The sequence below is a fragment of the Hemicordylus capensis genome, chromosome 2 (genome assembly GCF_027244095.1).
Source record: "Hemicordylus capensis ecotype Gifberg chromosome 2, rHemCap1.1.pri, whole genome shotgun sequence".
In the NCBI taxonomy this organism is placed as follows: Eukaryota; Metazoa; Chordata; class Lepidosauria; order Squamata; family Cordylidae; genus Hemicordylus; species Hemicordylus capensis.
In genome coordinates, this window is record NC_069658.1 from 10,357,412 (window position 1) to 10,369,749 (window position 12,338).

Here is a 12,338-nt window from a genome sequence, read left to right on the forward strand (position 1 = left end):
TGTTCTGAGGTCGTTCATCTCAACAAACGGATGCAGCTGGCATATCAGCCAAAGCTGACAGAAAGCCCTTCTGGCCATCGCCTCAACCTGAGATACCAGGGAGAGGTGTGGATCCAGAAGTACTCCCAGACTATGAACCTGTTCCTCTTGGGGAAGTGTGACCCCATCCTGAACAGGTAGATCAAAATCGTCTCTGGAGTTCTGACCCTGCATAATAAGTACCTCCGTCTTATCTAGATTCAGTCTCAGTTTATTCTCCCTCATCCAGCCCATTACTGCTTCCAGGCAAGCATTTAGGGAAGTTATGCCATCTCCTGAAGAAGTTGACATGGAGAAGTAGATCTGGGTGTCATCAGCATACTGATAACATCCCGCTCCAAATCCCCTGATGATCTCTCCCAGTGGTTTCATGTAGATGTTAAAGAGCGTTGGAGAAAGTATGGAGCCTTGGGGGGCACCATACTTAAGCTCAGATTTTGAAGAGCAACAGTCTCCAATCAACACCATCTGGAATCTATCCGAGAGGTAGGAGCGGAACCACTCTCAGACGTTTCAGAAGAATACTATGGTTGATAGTACTGAAAGCCGCCAAGAGGTCCAAAAGGACCAACAGAGTCACACTTCCTCTGTCCATTCCCAATTGGAGATCATCCATCAGGCCGACCAAGGCAGTCTCCACCCCATAGCCCACCCAAAAACCAGTTTGAAATGGGTCTAGATAATCAGTTTCCTCCAAGACCGCCTGGAGCTGGGAGGCCACCACCCTCTCAATCACCTTGCCCAACCATGGGAGGTTGGAGATAGGCCTGTAGCTATTAAACTCTGAGGGGTCCAAGGCAGGCTTCTTAAGAATAGGTCTAATAATTGCCACCTTTAAACAAGGAGGCATCCTGCCCTCCCTCAGAGAGGTATTTATAATTGCCACCAGGCTCTCCACAACAACCCCCTTGCCAGATAGTATAAGCCATGCCGGAGGCATCCAGTTGAACCACATAAGAGGAGTTGCTGGACACCTCCAATCCAGACATCGAATTAATGGTGGAGTCTCCATCTAAGTCAGCCCGAATCCAAGAGATTTTATCTGCAAAAAATTCTTTAAACATATCGCAGCGGGTATACGATGGCTCCAAATTCTGATTCAAGGAAGTGGGGGCACATACTATCCCCCTCACTACCCTGAACAACTCTGCTGGACGTGAACTCGCAGATGCAATACAGGCAGAAAAGAACTGCTTCTTTGCCACCCGTATTACCTGAGCATAGATCTTTAAATGTGCTCTGTGTCGTAATCTGTCGGATTCGAGTCGAGTCTTTCTCCACTTGCGCTCCAGTTGCCTATATTGCCGCTTCAGCCCCCGTAGATCTTCCGTATACCAAGAGGCCAGTTTTGAAGCCGGTTGGAGGGGACGCTTAGGAGGAATCGTGTCTACTGCCCTGGTGAGCATGTTGTTCCAGTTTTTCACCAGAGCATCAACAGGATCACCTGCAAAGCCAGGGGTGTATCTAGGGTAGGGCAGGCAGGGCACGTGCCCCGGGCACCACCTGAAGGGGGGCACAATTTCTTAAAATTAAAAAAAAATTAAAATGGCCACCAAAAACAAAATGGCCACCGCAGATGCTCAAATGGCCTCTGTGAGGCCCTAGGCTATGCCAGGCCTCACAGAGGCCATTTGAGCATGTGCGGTGGCCATTTTGTTTTCAGCGGCCATTTAAAAAAAAAACAATTATTTTTAAAAATGGCCACTGCACATGCTCAAATGGTCCCTGTGATGCCCCAGAGGCCTGTGGAGGGAGGGGTAACCTTTTCAGACCACCCCCCACAAGCTATAGGAAGCACCCCTGTACACATATTCAGTTTGGCACTATGTACAGAGAAACAGGTTTGTGAATACTGAGTTGAAGCTCATGATTTAGGATTGTATTCATTTGTTCTTACTTTGCTTCTTGTGATAAGTGTGTATGTATGTATGTATGCATGTACGTATGTATTTGTTTATTTCGGCCCAAGGCCAGCATAAATACAAGAAAAAGAAGGGAAACAACAACAAAAACTTGTGATAAGTGAGTTAAATGTGATAATATGGCTATTAATGGTGAGTTTATCTTTGAATCAGTGTGAAATTCTTAGTATTAAGGCCTACTGGGAGTTTCTTGCTCTCTTTCTCTCATTTTAACTGTCTGAAATACTAGAATATATTCCAAGCAGTGACACAGTTTACTCTGCATATCCTTTAATTATTTTCAGAGTATCTGGGAAAAGTCAAATTCTCCATTTATTTTAAAAACTTATGTAATAGTGATGCTACAGTGCATAGTAGAGAATTAGATAGGCACTTCTGTTTAGTTATCCAAGTACACCTCCACATAGAATTTGGGTATTTCATGAGCCCCAGCATACTGAAATTTTTAGTTTCCCAGCATTTTTTGGTCTGGCTACGTCCACTGCTAAATAGTTTTTGAAATTTTAAATGATTAGCGAGCTTGACTTGTGAGCTGATATTATAGTAAAGTTATCTGAAAGATGGGTGTCAGATGTTTGGACAGGGGGCGCAATTTCAGTGCTTGCCCTAAGCGCTATTTCCCCTAGATACACCTCTGTGCAAAGCCAACATAAAATCCCTCCAAGGCTTCTTGGAATCCTATTGGGTCCAATAACCTCTTCAGGCGGACTATTCTAATAGGCCCCTCGCCCCTGAAGAGATGGGAAGTGGTTGTAAGCCTAACCTTAACCAGATGGTGGTCCGTCCATGACAATGAGGAAATCACAGGTGTCTCCACCCACAGAACACCACCCTGATCAGAATAAAAGACCAAATCAAGCGTGTGACCTGCAATGTGCGTCGATCCGGAGACCACTTGGGATCCATAGTTGTCATGGCCACTATGAACTCATGAGCCGCCCTGGACAAATTGGTCTCTAAATGAACATTTAAATGAACATGCATTTTAAAATGAATGCATGTACAACCATTCACACAAAAACATATATGTTTGTACCAGTAGCTGTATACACATACAATGTAATGCCTGAATAGGGTTTAGGTAAATTAGGGAGAATTTCAGATATGGAGAATTTTGGAAACCCCTGCCATTTTGTGGGCAACTCTGCAAATATGTCCTGCAAAGAGTGATCTATCTATCTATCTATCTATCTATCTATCTATCTATCTATCTATCTTACCACTCATCCTAAAATGGTTCAGGGTAGTTTACAATGGATAGGTATAAATAAACCAATGAATACATTGGTTTCACAAAAATCTGAAGAAGAAAACTCAGGGACCAAAAACCAAACAAACCCCACACTACCCCAGTATATCTCAATCAAGTGGAATATTTGTGGACTCAAAGGGCACTTAACAGACAACACAGGAACACAGGAAATTGCCTTATACCAAGTCAAATCATTGGTCCATCCAGTTCAGTATTGTCTACACCAGTGTTTCTCAATGTTTTGGGAGTCATGGACTCCATGTGCAGTTTCTCGGAGCAGCAGTTAGTAAAGGGGTCACCCCCCACCCCAACCCCAGGCCACGCAAAACAATTTTGGGCTGGTAGGGGCCGCCGCCACCGGGAACTCTCCAGAGCTCATTTCCAGGAAGCCCTCGTTGCTGGATAATGTTCATTCAAGGAAGCTAAATGGACGTTATCCAGGAGCAAGGGCTGCCTGCCTAGAAATGAGCTCCTTAGAGCTCGCCCAGGCTCCGTGGATCCCAGGCCTCACCCCTCTACACGTGATGGACCAGTACCCTCACAGACTGGTCCCAAACAGCTCATGGACTGGCACCAGTCTGCGCTGCGGACTGGTGGTTGAGAAACTCTGGTCTACACTAAGTGGCAGCAGCTTCTCCAAGGTTACAGGCAGCAATCTTTCCCAGCCCAACCTGGAGGTGCTGCCAGGGATTGAACTTGGGGCCTTCTGCACACAAAGCAGATGCTCTACCACTGAGTTACAGCACCTCCACCACAACCAGGTTAGTGGAGCTAATAGGAAGACTTGAACAAAAAAAGCAGGACATTTCTCTATTTGAAGAATAGTCCTGTAAGACAATCACAACCCCTTCTGTTTCTGAGGGGGAAGTGTCCAAAGGTCTTTAGTTTTCTCACAGGCCATTTCACACCTTTGTGTCTCTGAAGGGGAAGGGGTTTTACACATTTGTGCTCTTGGTGTAGGACATTCCCCCCCCCCCAAATAACATAAAAACAAGTGTGTGAACTCTTTTTGAGGAACAGAGGGGGCGAGTTGCACACTGTATCAGTTAGCCTGCTGATCATTGTATATGTGTATGCACACACACACAGTCAGATAATAAACTCACAACATTCAACATCTTTTCATGCCAGGGATATACTACAATATTTTGTTGTGGGTCCATGCTTGTACCCTTCTCTTCAATCCTTAGTCTTAACATGAAGAGAGTGGTGATTGTACCACATCTGTGATTGTGGGAACAGAATTGGAAGTGATGTTTGTTTACTTCCGCTTATGTAACTTGCATTATCATAAGAAAATTCTTAAGAGTCACAGAACAGCAGAAATAATTTCCCCATGATTTGAACAGTCCCAAGGAGAAACTTGAAAGACAGTCAAACGAGTCAACTAAACAACGTAAGCTCTGCAGATATGGTCTCAACAGGCAGCAATTACATTTCGAAGGAAAATGTTTTACAATTGTAATTAGACATAATGGGAGGAATGTATTTTCCCCTTTATCCTTCTCCCATGGTGAGTCAATTTAATTCTTAAATACCAGAGACATAATTGATTTTAGCCCTAGATTAGTACTGAAAATGATCTATATGTGTTCTCGCTAATGGAACAGGAGAATTTACCTTCCTTTGGGACCATAGCCCAACCCAGTTCACGGCAACAATTATTAGACCCTGACAGGTTAGCTAACAGGAAAAAGGGGAGGATCAAATACCCCACAGAGTAACAATTTAGTTCCATAATTAATGTTGCACTCTTTCCAGTTAATTATGGACTGTGTACATAAACTTATTACTATTATTATAGAGACCACAAAGAAAAAATGGCAATGTAGAGCTATGACATCAGCTCTACTGTAAAGGAAGAATAGGTCCACGTGTGCTTTTACTTGAGTAACAGTCTAAGCTGGGACTGGTTCCAAGCCGCATACTCAGGAAATATGGCTGAAAATGGGAGGCAACTGATTGGGAAATCAGAACTTGGTGGGAGCCATGTGTTACTAGCCAACCTGAGAACTCAGTCAGCTGACTTCAAGTGCCAGCCTGTGCCCATCGAACCCTATGAAGCTTCTCGGCCTGTGACTCCATTGGACTCTCTTATGTGTATAGGGGCTAGACGCTTGTTCCTTTTACCAGAATTATTTATTCTATGCCCACCTGATTATGAATGTGCACTAGCTTCCAAACTGAAATGACAGGAATCAAAGGGGAAGAGTCTTGTAGGTGTAGTGAAGATCCTTTGTTGCTCCAAGCACTTTGAATACTGAAACCTTTTGACCAGACCAACACTAAGTCCGTCCGTTGAAGGAGAGACCAGAATTTACTTTCACACCATCTCAGGGTTTTTTTGATGCTTATTTTGAGGTGATATGAAAGGTCGTGTTGATTCCTCATTGAAAGAATGCCACTCCATCCATGGCCCATTGCGGTGTTGGGGGTGGGGTGGAATTATGCCCAGCCTGAAGGGAGGTGGAGCACACTGTGCCATAGTCTGTCAAAACTGGCATGCCCAATATTTACTTACTTACTTACTTGTTTGTTTGTTTGAATTTATATACCACCTAGTATAGAAATCTCTAGGCAGTGTACAAGAATAAAACATAATATAAAATATAACACATTTAAAATTCATAAAAAGAGAAAAATCATAATAGATAAAAACACATTAAAATTTAAAATTTGGTCTCAGTGGAAAGCCTAGGAAAATAGATATGTCTTCAGGGTCATCCTAAAAACAAACAGAGAAGGAGATGCTCTTATTTCAGCAGGGAGCAGATTCCAAAGCCCCGGGGCAGCCACAGAGAAGGTCCAGTGACGAGTTGTCACAAACCGAGTTGGTGGCAACCATAATCAGACCTCTCCAGATGATCTTAATAGGCAACAGGGTTCACGACAGAGAAGGCGCTATCTTAAGTATCCTGGATCTAAGCCGTTAGGGCTTTATTGGAAATAACCAGCACTTTGTATTTCACCTGGAAACATAGCCAGTGCATTTCTTTCAAAACTGGTGTTTTATGGTCCCTTCAAAAAACAACAACAACAATAACAACAAATATTTACATACCGCTTTTCAACAAATGTTTCCAAAGCGGTTTACATAAATTGAATTGAAAAAATCCATTCGTGCACATCCCTAAAGCTAACCATACAAAAATACAAGCATAATATAACCATACAAAATACAAAGAAGCAGCAGCAGAGACAATAATATAAAAGCCTGAGTAAAAAGCCAGGATTTCACATGCCTTTGAAAAAATGTGATGGAGACCAAGGAGCGAATAGCCACTGGGAGAGCATTCCAAAGCCTGGGGGCAGCAACTGAGAAGGCCCTGTCCCGAGTGCACGACAGCCGAGCCTCCCTCATTGTCGGCACCCAGAGCAGAGCCCCCTCAGGTGACCTTGTCAAATGGGCAGCAACGCTTGGGAGCAGGCAGTCCCTCAGGTATCCTAGGCCCAAACCATTAATGGCTTTAAAGGTCAAAACAAGCACCAGATAGTTATCTGCTGCTTCCACCTTCATGGTTGCTGTATTAGAGACTTTTAAAAAGCATATGTAATTATTCTTGGTGGCGGGGGAGGGCGGTATGATTAAATGTGATTATCAGTAGGGCTGTGGACCCAGGGCCTGGATTTTTTAAGTACCTAAAAATGCACCTGATCAGGTCAAACACTGAAACACAATATTATTTATCACTCTTGATATGGATCCTTTCATTTCTGTGGCCCAGGGCAAATTGCTTCCATTACCACTTCCCCTAGGAAGGCCTTGCCTCCCCTCTGCCCATTCACCAGGTTCTCTTCTTGACTCTTTTTAAAGAAACATCTGAAAAGGTGACTTCCTCCCCCTACCTAATTTTTAATGGGATCTGATGTATGCTGCTGCTACTGAATTGATCAATTGAGAGTTCTGTCAGTTCCAGTGTTGTTGTATGGTTTTGTTGACTATTTTATGTTTTTATATTGTTAGTCACTTTAGATATTCTTGTATGAAGTGGGATATAAATATTTTACCAAGTCCAGTACTGGCTACAGTACTGTAAAATACCCATCCATGGTCTACATGTAGGAATGGTCAGCTAAACTTCTACCCACAGTTTAGCCCTGACAGATATAAAGTAGGAATGATCAGATTTGTGAGGAGTGACCAACAACCACTAAATCATGACCCCAATGAGCACTTGGAATGTGGTTGCTGAATCAAAAGCTAAAATATGTTGGCACTGGCAGGGTCCACTAAGCCCAGCCTGTACAATCTTAAGCCCAAAGATTTGGACGTACATGTGATTAGGAAGGGGGTGTGCCAAGAACTTGCCTGTCATTATGCCCTTCATGGGTTCCAAATGCTCTCCTGCCATGTTCCTTTATTGCATGGGATGGGGGGCTCTTAATCCAAGTGGCCCCTCCCCACATGCTCCAAATACTTGCTTAAATAAATATTTAGAGCACATCTAGAAGATCATTTGAATGAACAGCCCCTCACATCCATGCAATCTAGGGACATGTCAAGGGAGCATCAGGATATCATAGGAACATAGGAAGCTGCCATATACTGAGTCAGACCATTGGTCCATCTAGCTCAGTATTGTCTGCACAGACTGACAGTGGCTTCTCCAAGGTTGCAGGTAGGAGTCTCTCTCAGCCCTATCTTGGAGATGCTGCCAGAGAGGGGACTTGGAACCTCTGCTCTTCCCAGAGCAGCCCCATCCCCTAAGGGGAATATGTTACAATGCTCACATGTAGTCTCCCATTCATATGCAACCTGCTCAGCTAAGGGGACAAGTCATGCTTGCTACCACAAGCCCAGCTCTCCTTCCATTTCCATTCAAGATGTCATGATGGGGATGTTCTCATCATGTCCCCTTCCTAAGTGTGTGGGGCAGTCAGTAAGATATTGTCCAAACCAGACCACTATGCAAATGCTTCCCTATAATGAGCTGCAGAGAACCCGCCCCCTGCCCCCAGCAATTTTTTTTTGGGGGGGGGGGAATGTGTTTCATTCAAATCAGTGCTACTTTTTTCATAGACCTGGTTAGCTGCCAGCCTAATATAAATTTTCTGGATTTGTTCCATTATGGAGAGGTGAGGGGGAAAGCCCTCCCAGAAGCTCCGGTGCATTATGCAAACTAGAACATGGGAGTGAAACACCTAATGGTAGATCCCACCCCTTCTTGTAAGTACCATGAAGCAATGTTGGCTTCCATTACAGGGAGATAATGCACTCCTTTAGTATTACTTAGATGATGATGATGATGATGATTACTTATGATTTTGATTTTGATTTTGATTTTGTTATAATTGGAGTTTTCCACCTCACATACCAATCTGTCTTGGAATGGCTCTGACCCCATCTCATAACTCAATGGTAATCAGCATGCGGTTTGTTTGCTTATTTTTTGCTAACGTGGGCATGCTTTCTCTCACTTTGCCCAATGACGTTTTTTAATTATCCTCAGAACCTTTTGTTGCAAGCCCTGATCAATAAGCAGATTGGATACTCCAACCCCTGAAACATCAGAAAAGCTCAGAGAGGGAGAAATAATCATTCAATGTGATTAAAGCAATGGCTGATGGGAGCACTATTTCCTTGCATGGCAGCAACCCATGTCTCAAGTGCTTATTGATTTGCCTTTATAACAATTATACTCCATTCAGGGAGTCAAAAGGGGAGGGAGCAGCTAAGCAGAAGAGAATTGACAAAATCTATGGTTGTGCTATTCCATATGCTTCAACTCACCCTATCTGCAACAGACAGTCCCTATTTTCGAATACTTGCCCCTGATAAAACAAAATGGTGCTATGAGAGAGAGAGAGAGAGAGGGCAAGCATGTGCAGTAGGGTTCTTCAGGTAACAGCCTTCTTCCCAGAGCAGATGCTTGGGGAATGTGCAGATACATGTGCATTATGTTCAACACTCATATAACCTGTGTGCATGGTTCTGTACACAGTCACACTTATTCAAATGTTATGTTGAATGCAGGTACAGCAGTACACTTCCTATCTGAAGCATAGGATTATTTTAAAAAAGTGAACCTGGTAGAGGTCTGTCTACTTCCACTCCTAATGTCTCTAGTAGTCAACAGGAGGTATTGGGGTTAAGAGCTGATGCTTATGGAGTCACATCTCCAACACGCAGGTACAACATACTGGACCCTCTTGGACATAGTGTGAAACTGGGGGTTGACAAACTGGGGGTTGACCATTTTCAAACCTAGGCATCGTCCTACAGAGGCGTTGACTACAGGCAATCTGCCAGCTCATCGGCAGGGCAGCAGCCATTGGCCATGATCTTTAAGGGGGTGTGCCCAGTGCAGTCATGCCTTTTCAGCATAGACTGCCCACCCTTGGCAGGGAAAGGGCATTTAAACTTCCGTACAGCACTTGCACCACCACCCTCTGGCCTGCCTGCATGTCTCTATGACCTTCCATTCTCGTGAGAGAGCGGTCCTTGGGACAAGGGATGTCGTCACACATTATTAGCAATCCAGCCCCTGAAACATCATCCCAATGTACCGCAAGATGGTTCTTCTCATGAGTAATGCCAGAGACTGCATGCTTGCATCTAAGGGGAAGGGGCTGGACTCCCCTTCCCCTACTAATTTGAACATAAAATAGAAGTGAGCCAATCAAGAATTTCAGGGGCTGCCTTTCAACCCAAACCCCTGGCATGTGTTGGGAAGCAACTGGATTACCATCTTTGTCAGTAAGCAACTGGGTTGCCCTGTTTATGGTGCCACCGGGACTCCATGTGCTTGTGCAAATACTTCGTCATCACTTGATTTGTGGAGACTTCTCCACAAAGTGCCTGTCTTGTCATACCACCCCTCTTTTCCGAAGATTGCTGCGGGGGGGTGGGGGGTGGCATGAGACAGAGTGTGAAGTGGCATTCCTTAATATGGCATTTCTTTTTGACATGCTGTGAAGTTTGGGATCCATACAGCATCCCTGTTTTTGTCCAGTGGCTGGAGGAGTGTAGAGACAGCGGCAGATGAGTCCTTGGAGAGGCAGTCAGCAAGAAGCATGGCAAGCATAGAGCTGGCACATTTCTGGGCTGGTCTGAGCCACCCTCTCTATGGTTTTGGCAGCAACCACAGCTCAAAACTCAGGTTACAGTGGTGGCAGAATTCAGACGACACAATGCCATCTTCAGACCTCAGGTTGGAGCAGCAAAACTTGCTACAAACCAAAGGTTCAGATTACAGTTTCAGCCTGAAAACCTCTGGTCACTTTTGTGACAAAACCGTGGTTTTGTGCATTTGGATGACCATGAAATAGAACCTCTGGCTCATTCACCTCCAGTTTGGTGTTATGTGTGGAAGGTGGCCAATGTCTGACACCCTGAATAAAAATATACAAATACTTGAAAATACATGTGCAATGATGATACAAATGCTGGCGCACAGCACACACCTCCCATCTCCAACCCCAAAACCTATTCAGATATCAAATGTGACCATATGAAGGGTATGAGTTGCAGCCACTGGCTGACATCCTAACAAAGAGCTTGCATAATGAGCAAAGTTGCATTAGCACAAGAAGACTACATCACTTCACTAAAAAAAGAATTTGTGCACTTATGCAATTCTGTAAAAGTTCAATTTAAAGCAGGTGAGAGTTGGGACAGTTGCATACTGTTGAGCACGTACAAAGCATCCTTGTGGGAGCACAACACTAGTCTGGAATGAAAACGCCAGACTTCGTAGGAAGAGCTTTCCCCAGGCATTCTTGCACACAGGGATTGCAACATGAGGCTCTGTCCCCAACCTCCATGTGTCCATTAGAATGTCTGCAATGCCATTCTAGGCATGCAGCTGAGCAAACAAAGGGTTCCCTCCATGTGATTAGGAACCTGGAACTTCAGTATTCCTGAATGCACAAAAGGAACCCTCCAGACATATAGTTGTACGTATGGGCTCTCTACAAATGTTCTAATGCATGCATGTACATCAAGGAAGAGCTTGCCACCATGATCTCACAGCCCTACCCTGTATTATTTAGAACATTTGAAAGGGGTTCAAGCGTCACAAATATATGTCCCCTTTATAGGAATGTGCACGAGCTGGTTCGGAGCCTCCTCTGGGAAGCGCCGAACCAGCTTGGATGCCGGCATCCAAACCGGCTCGATGGGGTGGGGAGAGGTTCCCTTCAAAAGCAGGCAAGAAGCTCCTTACCTTCTCTGCCCTGCCTGCCACTTTTCTGCTGCCAGGGCCTACTTTGCAAGTGCCTGCTGTGGAGTTTCTCCCTGCAGTCTCTGCTCAGCATTGGCACAAACATGGCTGGCGTGCAAGCACACCGATCATGCGTGTGCCGACCTCATGAAGAGGCTGTGGGGAGCCATACTGTAGCCCTGCATGGATGTTTGCAAAACGGGCACTGGTGGCAGAAAAGTGCGGGGGGGGGGGGTGAGGGCAAGCAGGTAAGAGCTCTTTACCTGCTTTTTAATGGAACCGCTCTCTGCCCTGCAGTGCCGGAGGGTGCATGAACAGTTCATGCACATCCCTATCCCCTTATTTTCTGCCGCAAAAATATCAGGTTATGCTGTTTAGCCAAAATAGGTCCACAGATGTTAGTCTGTTCAGTGTAGGTTTTGAGAGAGAGAGAGCTGTGCCCGATGTGTCCTTGCAACGGAGCCTTTGTTTAATCATTCATACGAAAGCATTATATGATTATTTTTATTGCTTTTTTCCCATGGATGTAGGGAGAGAGCATGAGGCCAGCGCACAAGTTCATCTTTCTGCACAGTCCTTGCCTTGCAAAAACCCACTTGGTCTATTATTTATTAAGCAACGATACGGTGAAACAATTACATTAGCAGATTCCCCCTGTAGTATTGGTGTGTGAGGCATCTTATAATTATTGCAAGACAATCACACTCTTGGGGGACAAAGGCAGCGAAGAAAATAAATGTCATGTTTTTGCCGAGACTGGTGGCGAAAACCACAGTGCCAATGCATAACTTAGCACTGCAATAATGCCACGGCTGGCATAAATTTTAAATTATTCATAGCTGGTGCTTCAATTTAAATGAAGCGGACTCTCCCCCCCCCACACGCAAATGATATAGAAAATTTATAGAAACCCCCCATAGCAGTGGTGGAAGGGTCATTCACCACATCCCATTATGGGACCAG

General features: G+C 44.7%; 1 non-coding gene across 1 annotated transcript; it reads right to left on the minus strand.

The window, feature by feature from the left end:
• Window positions 1–3,888: 3,888 nt before the first annotated feature.
• On the minus strand, window positions 3,889–3,960 carry TRNAT-UGU (transfer RNA threonine (anticodon UGU)). Its single transcript has one exon. It is a non-coding gene; the product is annotated as a tRNA-Thr (tRNA).
• Window positions 3,961–12,338: the final 8,378 nt, after the last annotated feature.